Source organism: Symphalangus syndactylus, chromosome X, assembly GCF_028878055.3.
Source record: "Symphalangus syndactylus isolate Jambi chromosome X, NHGRI_mSymSyn1-v2.1_pri, whole genome shotgun sequence".
NCBI classification, from domain to species: Eukaryota; Metazoa; Chordata; class Mammalia; order Primates; family Hylobatidae; genus Symphalangus; species Symphalangus syndactylus.
Window position 1 is genome coordinate 109343197 of NC_072447.2, and position 17537 is coordinate 109360733.

General features: G+C 36.3%; 1 protein-coding gene across 1 annotated transcript in view; it reads left to right on the forward strand.

The window, feature by feature from the left end:
• IL1RAPL2 (interleukin 1 receptor accessory protein like 2) overlaps positions 1 to 17537 on the forward strand; it is a 599554-nt gene that overhangs the window by 182589 nt on the left and 399428 nt on the right. The gene's annotated exons all lie outside the window — the stretch shown is intronic.

Genomic DNA, 17537 nt, shown 5'->3' on the forward strand with positions numbered 1-17537 from the left:
TATACTAATAACAGAATATTTTAAGCTGGTGACAACTTTGAACACTTGCACACACTCTACGTTTTATGCCTTCCCACACTTTGTTTTTCATGAGACATTTTGTATCTTTTATAGTTTATATCCCTTAACAAATGATTATATTATATCAATGGTTGTTTATAATAGTTTTATCTTTTAACTTTCATACTAGATATAATTGATTTTCACACCATCATTTCAGTGTAAGAATGTTCTTAGTTTGACTATGTACTTACTTTTACTGGTTAGTTTTATGTTTTCATACATTTTCCTGTTGCTACTTAGCAACATTTTCCATTGGCTTGAAGGAATTCTTTTAGTATTTCTTATGAGGTGGTCTAGTGGCAATAAATTATCTTAGCTTTTGATTGTCTGAGAAAGTTTTTTTTTTTTTATCTTGTCTTCATTTTTGAAGGACAAGATTGCAGGGTGCTATGGTTTGAGTTTGTCTCCTCTGAAACTTGTGTTGAAATTTGATCCCTAATGTGTTGGTGTTGAGAAATAAGGCCCAGTGGGAGGTTTTTGGGTCATGGGGACACATCCCTCTTAAATAAATTAATGTCCTTCTCTGGCGGGAAGTTCTCACTCTCATAGGAGTGGATTAGTTCCTAAGAGAGCAGGTTATTAAAAAAAATCTGGCTTCCTTGGTTTCTCTCTCTTGCATCCTATCTTGCCATATGATCTCTTTGCATGTGTCCATTTTATTTCTGCTTTCTGCCATAAGTGGAAGCAGCCTGAGGCCCTTACCAAATTCAGCAACCCAATTCTGGACTTTCTAAGCACCAAAATCATGAACCAAATAAACTTACTTTCTTCCTAAATTACCCAGTCTCAGGTTATAGCAACACTAAATGGATTAAGACAGTGGGTATATTATTGTTAGTTGGCATATTTTTTCTTTCAGCTTTATGAATATATCATTCTATTCCCTCTGGCCTGCAGGGGTTCTGTTGAAAAAATCTGCTGGTAGTCTTAGAGAAGTTTCTCTGTATGTAACAATTCACTTTTTCTTTGCAGCTTTCAATATTCTACCTTTGTCTTTAACCTTCGACAGTTTGATTATTAAGTGTTTTGGTGTGAGTTTCTTTGAATTCATCCTATTATAGATGACTGTTAAGCTTACTGAATCTGAATTTCTATTTTCTTCCTCACATTTGGGAAGTTTTCTGCCATGATTTCTTTGAATGTATTTTTCTGTTCCTTTCTCTCTCTCCTCCTTCGGATAAACTGAAAATTTGTATCATATTCTGTATGATGGTGTCCCATAAATCCCTTGGGCTGTCTTTAATCTTTTTTATTCGTTTCCCTTTTTGCTTCTCAGACTGGATATTTACCAGTGACCTTTCTTCCTGTCTTCTTCTGCTTGATCTAGTCTGATGTTGAACCTCTTGTTGGATTGTTTCATTTAGTTAATATATTCTTTTGCTCAATTATTCATGTTTGATACTTTTTAATATTTTCTATCTCTTTGTTGAAGTTCTCAATTTGATCATGCATTACTTTCCTTAATTCAGTGCGCATCTTTATGATGATCCTTTTGATTTTCCTATCAGGTAAATCACACATCTCCATTTCATTAAGGTCTACTTTTGGAGATATATCTTGTTCATTAATTTGAAAAACATTTCTCTGGTTCTTCATTTTACTTGACTCTGATAATTTCTGTGAATTAGATAAAAATTCTCCTCTCTCAGTCTTATTAGACTGGAGAGAGATATTAGACTGGAGAGGAGATATTTCTCACCAATCAGCCCACCCAGAGATTCTTAGTGCCTCTAAATTCCTTGTGCTTGTCCAACCTGCTGTTATTGTTCTTATTGGATTCCCCCAAATTAGACAGTGTCAAGTCATGTTATTGCCTTGAGTAAGGTGAGATTGAAGCCAGTCCATTGGGATACAGCTGGAGAGGTTGGGGTGTTAGATGTGTGTTCCATCTTTTCCTTTCCTTGCAGAGAAGCTGGGGGCTAGATTTTATCTCACATTTATTCTGCCCTAACCAAAGTGGAGGGTCTGAGACATATGGCTGTATTCTTGATCAGACTGCTCATTTTGAACCTGAGGAGATAGCTGCTGAATGTTTGTAATTTTAAAAGTCATCTTTTTGTTTTCTGTAGTTTAGGAGATCAATACAGCACAGACCCAACAACTTCTAGAGCTATTTGATTTAGGAGTGAGTTGCTGGTAAGGGCTATAAAAGTTGAGATGCTCTATCTGTACCAAATCTACTTCCATGGAGAGTCTGAAAACCTGGATTTACTGCTGGAACAAGCCAGGAAAGAATGTGTGGGGCATGACCACTCTCCTGTTAGAGCAAGCAGAATATTCATTTCAAAAGTGGTAAACTGACCATATACAGGTCCATATATCTATTTCTATTTTAAAATTTTCACTAGTTGCCATCATTTAAGCAGCTAAAACTAACATAAAAATCTGTTTAGCTTCACTTTAATTCCCTTATACCAATAACATCTAGAAATGAGTAGCAGCCATGCCTTTTCAAAAGGGAATATATTTTTCAGGTTATGCAAGCCACTACTCTTCCCTATTGTCTTACACCTTGGCCCATTCATTTAATTATACTGCCAGCTTGACTTCTATAGCAGATAAGTTGGGGAACTCTTGTTATTTTGCAAGAGATAAATATTTATCTTATTTTTCAGACTTTTAGGTTTGGGGTACACATGCAAATTTGTTACATAGGCAAATTGTGTATCATGGGGGTTTGGTGTACAGATTATTTTGTCACCCAAGTTATGAGCATAGTACCCAATAAGTACTTTTTCTGTCCTAACCCTCCTCCCACCCTCCACCATCAAATAGGCCCTGGTGCCTATTGTTCCCTTTTTTGTGCCCACGTGTACTAAATTTTTAGCTCCATCTTGTAAGTGAGAACATGTGGTATTTGGTTTTCTTTTCTTGTATTAATTTACTTAGGATAATGGCCTCCAGCTCCATCCATGTTCCTGCAAAGGACATGATGTAATTCTTTTTTCATGGGTGCATAGTATTCTATGGTGTATATGTAACACATTTTCTTTACCTAGTCTACCATTGATAGGTATTTAGGTTGATTCTATGTCTTTGCTCTTGTGAACAGTGCTGCAATGAACATATACATTCATGTGTCTTTATGGTAGAATGATTTATATTTCTTTAGATATATACCCAATAATGGGATTGCTGGGTCAAATGGTAGTTCTCTTTTAAGTTATTTGAGAAATCACCAAACTGCTTTCCACATGGCTGAACATGGCTTTCCATATGGGATTTACATTCCCACCCGCAGAGTATAAGTGTTCCCTTTTCACTGCAGGCTTGCGAGCACCTGTTGCTTTTTGACTTTTTAATAATAGTCATTCTGACTGGTGTGAGATGTTATCTTATTGTGGTTTTGATGTACATTTATCTAATGATTAGTGATATTGATCATCTTTTATGTTTGTTGGCTGCATGTATGTCTTCTTTTGAAAAATGTCTGTTCATGTCTTTTGCCCACTTTTTAATGGGGTTGTTTTTTGTTAATTTATTCAAGTTCTTTATAGATTCTGGACATGAGACCTTTGTCAGATGTATAGTTTGCAAATACTTCCTCCCATTATGTAGGTTGTCTGTTGTATTGATAGTTCCTTTTGCTGTGAAGAAGTTCTTTAGTTTAGTTAAGTCCCATTTGTCAAATTTTATCTTCATTGCAATTGCTTTTGATGTCTTCATCATGAAATCTTTGCAAGGGCTGATATCCAGAATGGTATTTCCTAGGTTTTCTTCTACAGTTTTTACAGTTTTATGATTTTACATTTAAATCTTTAATCCATCTGGAGTTGATTTTTATATATCGTAAAAGGAATGGGTCCAGTTTCAATCCTCTGCATAAGGCTAGCCAGTTATCCCTATTTTACAAAAATTAGAAGACAAAAGTAAGGAACAAAAAATTACCATCTGTAGACCTACCACTCAGAGTCAGCCAAACTTCATATTTGGTATATATTTTTCAGTTCATTCTTTCAGATAGATCAGTAGGTAGGTAGGTAAACAGCCAGCCAGCCAGCCAGATATGTTTAGAATATTTTTATACTAATGATGATAGATCAATATTATTTATTATTTTTCTTATTTCAATGAAGACAGATTGTTCAGCGAATGAGATTTTAAGTTACTTTTATAGTAAACTGAGAGATGAACACAGCCACCATTTGTTTTAATGCTTTGCATGGAAAGATCCTTCAAATATGCCATTATAATTTTTGGTTCAATAAACCAGTGATGAAGATTCAAGTAGACTAGTCTAGACTAGGATATTTAAAATCCTTGTGGTCCTTGATATCTGAGATGGTTGTTCAGGGAATGGAAGTAGTTGAGAAAGGTATAATAGATTGGTACTGCATTTAGGATGACCCCTAAATCTTGAAGCTTCACATAAATTCATTTATCTTCATGCCTCCTGAGCTGGAATTCTCTCCAAAGCATCATTTTCACAGATTTTTAAGTTCATACTTGAATGCCTCTAACAACAGAAGACTAATTACCTCTTAAGCTACAACCTGTCCTTTTTAACCAACTATTAAAAAGGTCTTTTAGGTTAGGCACAGTGGCTCACGACTGTAATCCCAGCACTTTGGGAGGCCGAGGTGGGCAGATCACTTGAGTCCAGGAGTTCAAGACCAGCTGGCCAACATGGTGAAACCCCATCTCTACTAAAAATACAAAAATTAGCCGGGCATGGTCCTGCATGCCTGTAATCCCAGCTACTTTGGAGACCGAGGCAGGAGAATTGCTTGAACCCAGGAGGCGGAGGTTGCAGTGAGCCAAGATTGCGCCACTGCACTCCAGCCTAGGCGACAGAGTGAGACCCTATCTCAAAAAAAAAAAAAAAAAAAAAAAAATCAGCTTAAATGTAGGTTCCTATAACGTTTTAATGTTTAAGTTCAGGGGTACATGTGCAGTTTTGTTAATAGGTAAACTTGTGTCATGGGGTTTGTTGTACAGATTATTTCTTCACCCAGGTATTAAGCCTAATATCCATTTGTTATTTTTCCTGATCCTTTCCATACTCCCAACCTCCACCCTCCAGTAGGCCCCAGTGTCTGTTGTTCCCCTCCATATGTCCATGTGTTCTCATTATTTAGCTCCCACTTATAAGTGAGAACATGTGGTATTTGGTTTTCAGTTCCTGCATTAGTTTGCTAAGGATAATGGCCTCAAGCTCCATGTTCCTGTAAGCATGATTTCATTCTTTTTTATGGCTGCATAGTATTCCATGATATATGTGTACCATAGTATGGCTGCATAGTATTCCATGATATATATGTACCACATTTGCTTTATCCCTTCTACCATTGATGGGCATTTAGGTTTATTCCATTTCTGTGCTATTGCAAATAGTGCTGCAATTAACATATGTTTGCATGTGTCTTTATGATAGAACAATTTATATTCCTTTGGGTATATACCCAGTAATGGGATTGCTGGGATGAATGGTAGTTCTGTTTTTAGGTCTTTGAGTAAGTGTCACACTGTTTTCCACAACAGCTAAACTAATTTACATTCCCACCAACAGTGTATAAGCATTCCTTTTTCTTCACAATCTTGCCAGCATCTGTTATTTTTTGACTTTTTAATAGTAGACATTCTAACTGGTATGAGATGAAATCTCATTGTGGTTTTGACCTGTATTTCTCTAATGATCAGTGATATTGAGCTTTTTATTCATACAGTTGTTGGCTGCGTGTGTGTCTTTGGAGAAGTGTCTGTCCATGTCCTTTGCCCACTTTTCAATGGGGTTGCTTGTTTTTTCTTGCAGATTTGTTTAAGTTCCTTATAGATGCTGGATATTAGCCTTTTCTTTGATACACAGTTTGCAAAAATTTTCTCCCATTCCTTAGGTTGTCAGTTTACTCTGTTGATAGTTTCTTTCACTGTGAAGAAGCTCTTTAGTTTAATTAGATCTCATTTGTCAATTTTTTTCTTTTGGTGCAATTACTTTTGGCATCTTTGTTATGAAATCTTTGCTCGTTTCTGTGTCCAGAATGGTATTGCCTAAGTGGTCTTCCATGGTTTTCATAGTTTTAGGTTTTCTATTTAAGTCTTTAACCCATCTTGAGTTGATTTTTGTATATAGTATAAGGAAGGGGTCCAGTTTTAATATTCTGCATATGGCTTGCCGGTTATCCCAGCACCATTTATCAACAATAAATGAATAGGGAGTCCTTTCCCCATTGCTTGCTTTTGTCAGTTTTGTTAAAGAACAGATGGCTGGTCTCGGCGCAGTGGCTCACTCCTATAATCCCAGCACACTGAGAGGCTGAGGTGGGCAGATCACTTGAGGCCAGGAGTTCAAGACCAGCCTGGTCATCCTGGTGAAACCCCATCTCTACTAAAAATAGAAAAATTAGCCGGGCATAGTAGCACACACCTGTAATCCCAGCTACTTGGGAGGCTGGGGTATGAGAATTGCTTGAACCTGGGAGGCAGAGGTTGCAGTTAACCAAGATCACACCACTGTACTTTAGACTGGGCAACAAGAGCAAGGCTGTCAAAAAAAAAAAAAAAAAAAAGAAAGAAAGAAAAAGAAAGAGAAAGAAAGAAAGAGCAGATGGCTGTAGGTGTGTGGCCCCTATTCTGTTTCACTGGTCTATGTGTCTGGTTTTGTACTAGTACCACGCTGTTTTGGTTACTGTAGTCCTGTAGTATAGTTTGAAGTCAAATAGCGCAATGTCTCCAGCTTTGTTCTTTTTGCTTAGGATTTCCTTGGCTATTTGGGCCCTTTTTTGGTTTCATATGAGTTTTAAAATAGTTTTTTTTTTTTTCTAATTTTGTGAAGAATATCATTGGTAGTTTGATAGAAATGGCATTGACTCTGTAGATTGCTTTGGGCAGTATGACCATTTTAATGATATTGATTCTTCCTATCCATGAACATGGAATGTTTTCCATTTTTTTTGTGTCATCCCTGATTTGTTTGAGTAGTATTTTGCAGTTCTCATTATAGAGATCTTACACCTCCCTGGATAGCTGTATCCCTAGGTATTTTATTCTTTTGTGGCAATTGTCAATGAGCTTGTATTCCTGATTTGGCTTTTGGCTTGGTTGTTGTTGGAGTATAAGAATTCTAGGCCGGGCACGGTGGCTCACGCCTGTAATCCCAGCACTTTGGGAGGCTAACATGGGTGGATCACGAGGTCAGGAGATCGAGACCATCCTGGCTAACACGGTGAAACCCCGTCTCTACTAAAAATACAAAACATTAGCCGGGCACGGTGGTGGGCGCCTGTAGTCCCAGCTACTCGGGAGGCTGAGGCAGGAGAATGGCATGAACCTGGGAGACGGAGCTTGCAGCGAGCTGAGATGGCACCACTGCACTCCAGCCTGGGCAAAAGAGCGAGACTCCGTCTCAAAAAAAAAAAAAAGAAAAAAGAATTCTAGTGATTTTTTACCCTGAGACTTCACTGAAGTTATCAGCCTAAGGAGCTTTTGGGCTAAGAGTATAGGGTTTCTAGATATAAAATCATACCATCTGCAAACAGGGAGAGTTCAACTTCCTCTCTTCCTATTTGGATGCTCTTTATATCTTTCTCTTGCCTAATTGCTCTGCCCTGTAAAAGTACTCCATCTTGACAGAGTCAGAGTCCCTAGGCCAGTCAGACTTTTGCCAGATGTCCTAAAGAGCAACAATCTGAGCTGGGCATGGTGGCTCGTGCCTGTAATCCCAGCACTTTGGGAGGCTGAGGCAGCTGCATCACGAGGTCAGGAGATCAAGACCAGCCTGGCCAACATGGTGAAACCCTGTCTCTACTAAAAACACAAAAATTAGCTGGACGTGGTGGCACATGCCTGTAGTCCCAGCTACTCAGGAGGCTGAGGCAGGAGAATCACTTGAATCTGGGAGGCGGAGGTTGCAGTGAGCCGAGATTGCGCCACTGCACTCCAGCATGGGCGACAGAGTGAGACCTGTCTCAAAAACAAACAAACAAACAACAACAACAACAAAACAAAACAACAACCTGTACCTGCTATATTTTTCAGGCTGTTTCAGAAAAAGGCAAAAGTAATAATTCATTACTTGAAACTAGACTTGACTTTCTGGGAATTGGTTAACTTGTTTGAAGAAAATATATTAAACATTTATTGCCTCATTGCTTGCTTTCAAGATATTTTTCTATGCCTTCATTTATGAGAAGCTAGCTCAGTTTGTTGAAATCCATCAATGATTTGAACTATAACATTCATAGTGTTCTTTATAACCCAGAACTTGATTACATAATGATATTTATTGTTCTCTAGTTTTTTCATGTGCACAAGTCTTGTCCTGCCAACTGTTTCGTAAGTTTTTCAAAACCAAAGCTCATGTCTTCTAATTATTTCATGGTTTTTCTTTCCTCACAATATCTAGTACAGTAAGCACTTAATAATTATTTCTTAACAAAACAAGATCTGCATGTGGGCTGTGTAGCTTGGCTCAATTCTTACATTCCAGTTTGTGCCATTAACCCCAACTAGCTTTCTAGGAAGACTTGTCACATGGGGCCTGGGCAACGAAGATTAGATGATTAAGAAAAGCCAGGCTTCATTGCTACACAGAAAAACTGAAGGTCCTATGCTACTGCTCAGATGTGAGTATCTCAGTTCATACAGATAATATACTTATTGAGGCTAGTTGGTCCCAGTAAGTTTAGAGTTCTGCATGTATCCTTAACATGCTCTTTGTGAACCGTTGACAAGGCATTCACAAATTAGGCCAAGTGCTCTCCCAAGTCATGGTTTACATGTTTGCTTTGAGAGATTTACTCTTTCTTCTGGCAAGTATTCTTCCCTCTTCTTCCTGTAAGAAATATGAAATTTGTCTCTGGTCATGAAGGTTTTATATTAACCTATTTCTCAATATTTACTGGGGAAAATCCCTTTTTCTGCTGCTGCTGCTTTGATTGGTTGAAAAATGGCAGCTACCTTACTCTGGAGCTTCTAAGTCTGCTTCTCAGCATTTCTCAAATACCTGAGACTTTGTTGTTCTTCATAGTAAAAGATAAACCCTTAGACCCTTTTTCTGTTTTTCAGAAATTATCACTATTCTAAAAGAGCCACTGAGTTACTAGTCTGGATATTTTAAATAAATATGTATTTCTGTTATTCTTTTCCAAGTCGTATCAGCATAATAGGAGTAGGTGTATGCAAGGAAAACTAGTTATTGATTAAAGAGGGTTTTGGAGTGGTCTAATTGTCTTTTTAATGATATCAACCTATAGAAAATTCTTAAAGTGAAATTTGAAGTAATTTTGTCTTATTGAACAATCTGTATGTTGATTGTCAATCTGTGGACAAAATTACCAAATCCGCTATGCCATTCATCATTTGACACATTAATTTATTAATTTTTTCAGTTAATCAGCTTTATAAATTCAAAAACAAATGCATATATACAGTGAATAAAATGTTCAAGCAGCATAAACATTGCAGATAACAAAAGTAATTCCATCTTCTGCCCCACACTGTCAGTCCTGCTTTGAGAGGCAACCACTCTTAACAGATTTTTTGTATAAACTTTCCCCAAATTTCTATAGTTATACAAGCTTAGAGGATGTGTCTGTGTTGTCTATACATTTTTTCTTTTACACAAATGGGGGCAAACTTGACATTAAGTTCTACACTTTGTGTTTTCTCCTTCTCTTCATAATGTGTTTTAGAGATTTCATATCAGCATAGATTGATCTAATCATTTCTTCAAATTGCTGCCTGTAATTTCATTACATGGATATTCCATAATTTATTTTTGTCAGACTCTTCCCCAAATTGATGAATATTTAGGGGTATGTGTGTGTGTATGTGTGTGTGTGTGTGAGAGAGAGATGAATACTGAGATAATTTTAAGTATTTAATTGCTCTATACCTAAATTTGCCAAACAGACTGGATTTCCTATTTGTTAATCTGATCTTTTTCTTGGTATTTGAAAGTCATGCTAGTTAGAAAAAAAATCAGTAATTTTAATTCTGTACATATTTATGAAGGTTTATGCTGCATCCAGCACTTTGCTAGATCCTATTGGATATAAGAAAGTTATAAGACAAAGTTTCTGCCCATACATATTTTTCTCTGTAGTTTAGAAGACCAGGTTTACTCATGTAAAATAATTAGTGAATCATATGAGATGGAGTACCATGAAAAAGAAACTCCAATGTGAACTTACTTAGGTACTCATTGTAAACAAAATCTGATGTTCAAAGGCCCCTGTTTCTTACAATAACTATTGAGCCTCAGTTAACCAGAAATTTATGAACATCCATTTCCTGACTTTTTGCTTTAAACTTTTTCTCCACTCTGTTTCTAGCACAAAAGTTTGCCTGCTGTGTTGCAGAAATAAATTTATGTTGTCCTCTGCCATAAAGTGATATATTTAATATTTTTATTCTTTGTTTTTGAAAATTATATTGTAAGTTCCTAAAAACATTCTATTAAACAATTAGACATTTGGTTATTAAAATAAATAAATAAATAAATAAATAGGCAGGCTCCCATCATAGCAGTAAACTGTGTGTGTAGGCCAGTTGAAGAATATCACACTTGGAAAATAGACTGATTTTGGGAGATATTTGAGGTTTAACCTAAACTCAAACTTGAAGACCATTTGAAGACTATGAAGATGCTTTCCTCCCAGAGAAATGACTATAAAAAGTAAGCAAATCTGGAATTAAAATCTTACAAATTGAAATAATATTTCTCTATAACAAGGCCATTTTGCCATCAAAAAATGGAATAACAGTCTCTCCAAAGTGTGCATATATAAGCTTATCTACACTGTATAGATACAGTAGCATAACTACTCTAATTAGGTTTCAAAAGGACATTCTACTTGTTTCATGGAAACTATTGGATGGTAACAAAATAGTCTCTACTTCAGAGAAGCAAAGGAGAGAAAAATAGCAGAATAGGCTGATGTCAGTTAATTGTTAATATATGACGGTTGAGGTAGAAGGTAGATTCTTGAAGTTTGAAATATTATACATGAAAACTGAGAGGGTAAAGGTTTGAGAGACATAGATCACCATTTTCACTTTATGAAGAATGCTGTCTTTTATTTACGCCCTTCAGCTTATATTTCTAAGCTAGGAATTTAAGGACTTATGAAAGATGGAAGAGGTATAGATTAGAATCCAATATTTTGGTGGGTCATAGGCTTGTATGATTCTTCCTTGTGCTAATACAATCATTTAAGCAGAATGATATGGTGATAAAAGGTAATAAAATACATTTAGGGAAAAGCATGCTGTGTTGGATATTCAGAATTTGAGGAAATGTGTTGTGATAACAGAATGAATGAGCAGCTTTCATAGAGTACATGTAGTTAAGATGAAAGCAGGGATTGAGAAAAAAATATTTTTTCTGAAACAGATTTTGTACATAAACTGTAAAACATTTAGTGAAGTATACTTTTCCTTCCAAATAAATATTTCAGTCAGCCATTTACCTTCTATTCTCTGTAACATGTTCACTAACTAGGAGCATGTTCTCTCACATTTAATAAAGTAAAAAATGCGTCAGCTTTTCAATGTTTTCCCCAACTTTCTATTCTATTTAACAAATATTTCTTGAATAGCTACTACGTGCAGAGCATCACAATAGACATTGTATGGGATGCAAAGTCAAGAGTGAGGCCACTGGTCTTAGAATCAGGAAACTTGCCTTCTAATCCCACTTTTGCCACTTACTTGTATGACCTAGAGATTCACTTCTCGTTTTAGAGCCAAAGTCCTGGATTTAATGATGTCTTAGATCTTTTTCAGCTATACTGTAGTCCAACCTAATGAGTAAAACCGTTTGTTTCCCCTAAAACTTTACAGTATTCTATGGGGGGTTGAAACTATTACAGAAATAACTATGAAAGAAAGCAGAATGATATCGGTAATTTCAAGAGAGAGTTACAAAGTGATGTAGGCCATTAATAGCTTCATGGAGGGAGTGACCTTGAGGGATTAGGCTTTTGATAGGCAGAAATAGGGGTCATAAGAACAACTCTGTTCCTATTGTGGGCTTTCTCCATCCTGGATATTACTCAGAATTTGTCAGTAGCAAAACAAAAGTAGTAGAAAGTTAGCCTTTGAAGGATTTTTATCAGTGTGTTTCCGAATTAGCCAATGAGTGTAGACTGGAGCTGTAAGCAATGAAGTAAAAGAGAGATGATGAACATGAAACATAGGGAGGGGTCATAGAAATGGAATTTCTTCACAAATGCTAATAGCAACTATCCCTTACATTTGTATAAGGGTTAAAAATCCAGGATATGAGGGTATGACAGCTGTTAAAAGCATGACCAAATATGCTCTTAACATGGACTAAACCAGACCTGGGTTTCTATCCCTGCTCTGACATTTACCAGTGGTAGAACCTTGTACAGTCACTTGGCCTGTTACACCTCAGTTTCATCATTTGTAAAGTGGAGATAACAACTACTCCATGAGATGGCTGTAAGATTAAAATAAGATCGTGTATTTAAAGTAGTTATCAAAAGGACTGACACATAGAACTTACTCAAAAAGGGTATCTAGGAGGTAGTATGTCAGGTATTGTTCTTTCCTTTCAACAGAAAGTCAAAACTGAGGCTCTGAGATTCTGAGTCATTTATTAGAACCCAGTATTCTTTCTATTACAAGAGTGACTCCTAACCTGAGTTTTCTGCCCACACTCTATCCCTGGGTGGCATCTGTGAAGGTAATAATGAGAATATATGAGTTATTTTCAATATTTGAAAGAAGCCTAACAGAGAGCATTAATTTACTCGTGATAAATTACACAACCTGACTAAAATGTCAAGTTTCTTTGCTTTTGCCTGAAATTGTATCAACTCATTTTGGTAATACTGGCTATCTCATGCTGGTGGGAAACTGATTGGCAGCTATATATGTCTTTGATGAATAGAAATGAGGAAAATGAATTTTGTATCATACATGCAGTTGATCTGGGAGATATTCTTTTCAGCTTGGGAGAACATAGAGAAAAATAAAATGCTCCTTTGTTGCTGAAACTATTGAGAAGCACTGTATTTTACACCATGCTTTCTGATTCAAGGGAAAAGGGGGTTTAACGGGCTTAGAAAGATAGGCAGTTGTGGTCAGAGAAAATTTCAGACTTTGAGAGCTTAAGGGTAAATTATTTTCATATAACATACCTGATTGAAATGAGGATATGACGTGTTTTTCTCCTGTGAGAAAGAGATGAGGAAACTGAGGCCTAAAGAGGGATAATGAATCGGCCAAGTTAAAACAGCAGCTTGTAACAGAACCAATATTTCAACCCAGTCTTGTGACTCTGTTCCATAGCTCTCTCTACTCTGAATCAAAGACATATAGTCATATTGTCTTGATTTTGCCACAATGTCCACAAAGACATTTCCTCAGGTCTGATTTTAATATTGACTTTTTCTAGTGAAAGAGAGAAAACACTGTTAGAAGATGAATGAAAATGAAATTAGGGACTTACAGACAGCTGACATACAAAGGTCCCCTTTGTATTGATTGGCTTCTTTATTAATTTGACAATATAGATCAATATCTCTTCCTCTGAGGCTATAGTGTTATGGTGTGAATTCTCTGGGTTCCATTTCACTCTGCAGAATTGATACAAATACAACAGGTGCAGAGGTAATAGGGGGATGAATTATCATATTAGCTATCATTTACTATGTGCCCACTATGGCCAGGAATGTTATTCAGGCATCTCTATTTATTGAGTGCCTACTGTGGGCCAAATGCTAGTCTAGGAAGTGACAGAGTAATGAACAAGACAGAGAAAAGTCCCTACCCCCATAGAGCTCATATTTTATCATTCTAAGTATTTTTATATGGATTACCTTACAACAACCCTATAAGTTTGGAACTGTTAGTACCCTCAACTTACAAATGAGAAAGTGGAGCCAGAGTTAGTAAGTTACTTGCACAAGGTCACACAGCTAGGAATATTAAGTTTGGAAGTTGAACTAAGATCTGTCCGACTCCTAAATGTACATTTTTCTATTATTCTTTTCAAGTTCTATTCCCCACTGTGCTACTTCATCAGACAGCTTCTTTCTGCCATTCCTCTCAACACTTTCTTCCCCTTGTATCTATCTTTCCTTTTGGTTATAATGCTGAAAACATGCAGTTATTAAACCAAAGACAGAGAGGCAAAATGCATTCATGTTGATAAAGTAAAATGTACGTAGGCTTGCTCACACACTAAACAGAGAGGGCACTATGCAGAAGCTGTTTGCTTTGGGGAGATGAGATAGGAGATGTTATATGATAATAGACAAAATTTATTGACTACTTATTATGTGTTAACCAGTATACTTTTTTATATTTAATTTGCATGTGTATATAATAGCTGTACATATTTATGGGGTATAAGTGATATTTTGATACAAGTGTGTACTGATCAAATCAGGGGAATTGGGATATACATCATCTCAAATACTTACCATTTCTTTGTATTGGGAACATTCCAAATCCATCCTTCTGATTATTTTGAAGTATACAACAATATGTTGTTAACTATAGTTACCACGTATCTACAACCATCTGATCTTTGACAAACCTGACAAAAACAAGCAATGGGGAAAGGATTCCCTATTTAATAAATGGTGCTGGGAAAACTGGCTAGCCATATGTAGAAAGCTGAAACTAGATCCCTTCCTTACACCTTATACAAAAATTAATTCAAGATGGATTAAAGACTTAAATGTTAGACCTAAAACCATAAAAACCCTAGAAGAAAACCTAGGCAATACCATTCAGGACATAGGCATGGGCAAGGACTTCATGTCTAAAACACCAAAAGCAATGGCAACAAAAGCCAAAATTGACAAATGGGATCTAATTAAACTAAAGAGCTTCTGCACAGCAAAAGAAACTACCATCAGAGTGAACAGGCAACCTACAGAATGGGAGAAAAATTTTGCAATCTACTCATCTGACAAAGGGCTAATATCCAGAATCTACAATGAACTCAAACAAATTTACAAGAAAAAAACAACCCCATCAAAAAGTGGGCAAAGGATATGAACAGACACTTCTCAAAAGAAGACATTTATGCAGCCAAAAGACACATGAAAAAATGTTCATCATCACTGGCCATCAGAGAAATGCAAATCAAAACCACAATGAGATACCACCTCACACCAGTTAGAATGGCCATCATTAAAAAGTCAGGAAACAACAGGTGCTGGAGAGGATGTGGAGAAACAGGAAGGCTTTTACACTGTTGGTGGGACTGTAAACTACTTCAACCATTGTGGAAGTCAGTGTCGCGATTCCTCAGGGATCTAGAACTAGAAATACCATTTGACCCAGCCATCCCATTACTGGGTAGATACCTAAAGGACTATAAATCATGCTGCTATAAAGACACATGCACGTGTATGTTTACTGGGGACACTATTCACAATAGCAAAGACTTGGAACCAACCCAAATGTCCAACAACAATAGACTGGATTAAGAAAATGTGGCACATATACACCAAAGAATACTATGCAGCCATAAAAAATGATGAGTTCATGTCCTTTGTAGGGACATGGATGAAGCTGGAAACCATCATTCTCAGCAAACTATCGCAAGGACAAAAAACCAAACACCGCATGTTCTCACTCATAGGTGGGAATTGAGCAATGACAACACATGGACACAGAAAGGGGAACATCACACACCAGGGCCTGTTGTGGGGTGGGGGAAGGAGGGAGGGATAGCATTTGAAGATATGCCTAATGTTAAATGAAGAGTTACTGGGTGCAGCACACCAACATGGCCCATGTATACATATGTAACTAACCTGCACGTTGTGCACATGTACCCTAAAACTTAAAGTATAATAAAAAAAAAGAAAATCACAGGAACACAAAAATTTTAAAAAAACCATAGTTACTCTCTTTTTGTACCAAACACTAGGTCTTATTCCTACTATCTAACTATATTTTTGTACCCATTAACCAACCCCTCTTTATCCTCCCCTCCCACTACCCTTCTGAGCCTCTGGTAACCATCATTCTATTCTCTATCTACATGAAATCATGTTTTAACCTCCATATATGAGTGAGAACATACAATATTTGTCTTTCTCTTCCTGGCTTATTTCGCTTAACATAATGTCTTCCAGTTCTATTCATTTTGTTACAAATGACAGAATCTCATTCATTTTATAGTTGAATAATATTCCATTTTGAATATATACCACATTATCTACTCATCTTCTATTCATCTGTTGATAGACACTTAGGTTGATTCCATAGCTTGGCTATTGAGAAAAGTGCTGCAATGAACATGGGAATATACAGGTATTTCTTTGATATGCTGATGTCCTTTCTTTTGAATATCTGCCCAGTAATGAGATTGCTAGATCATATGGTAGCTCTATTTTTAGTTTTTGCAGGAACTGCCATACTGTTTTCCATAATGGCTGTACTAATTTACATTCCTACCAACAGTATAGAAGCATTGCCCTTTCTCCACATTCTCACCAGCATCTATTATTGTCTTTTTTATAAAGCCCATTTTAACTGTGGTGAGATTATATCTCATTGTGGTTTTAATTTGCATTTATCTAATGATTGGTGATATGGAAAATTTTTTTCATATACCTGTTGGCCATTTATGTGTCTTCTTTTGAAATATGTCTATTAGGATTTTTTTGCCCATTTGTAGATTGGATTATTTGTGTTGTTTTGCTATTGAGTTGCTTGAGTCCTTTATATAGTCTGATTATTAATTCCTCTTCAGTTGAATAGTTTACATTTTTTTCCATTTTGTAGGTTGTCTCTTTACATTGTCGATTGTTTCTTTTGCTGTGCAGAAGCTTCTTAGTGTAATATCATCTCATTCATCCATTTTTTGCTTTGGTTGCCTGTGTTTTTGAGGTCTTAATCAGGAATTCCTTTCCCAGACCAATGTCCTGAAGCATTTCCCCAATGTTTTCTTCTAGCAGTTGTATAGTTTCAGGTCCCACATTTGTCTTTAATCTGTTTTGATTTGGTTTTTGTATTTGGCTAGAGATAGGGACCTAGTTTTATTCTTTTGCATATGGATATCCAGTTTTGCCAGCACCATTTTTTGAATAGACTATCCTTTCCCCAATGTGTATTTTTGGTGCCTTTGTTGGAAATAATTTGCCTGTAGCTGTGTCAATTTATTTCTGGTTTCCCTATTCTGTTATTTTAGTCTATGTGTCTATTTTTATGCCAGTAGCATGCTGTTTTGGTTACTATAGTTTTGTAGTATAATTTGAAGTCAAGACTATGATACCTCTAGCTTTGCTCATTTTACTCAGGACTGCTTTGACTATTCTGGTTCTTTTGTGGTTCCATATAAATTTTAGGATTTTTTTTTCCTATTTCTGTGAAGAATATCATTGGTAATTTGATAGAGATTATATTGAATCTGTAGACTGCTTTTGGTAGTATGGACATTTTAACACATTAATTCCTCTAATCCATGAACATGGGGTAGCTGTCCATTTTTTGTGTGTTCTTTTTAAATTTTTTATCAATTTTTCATAGCTTTCATTGTAAAG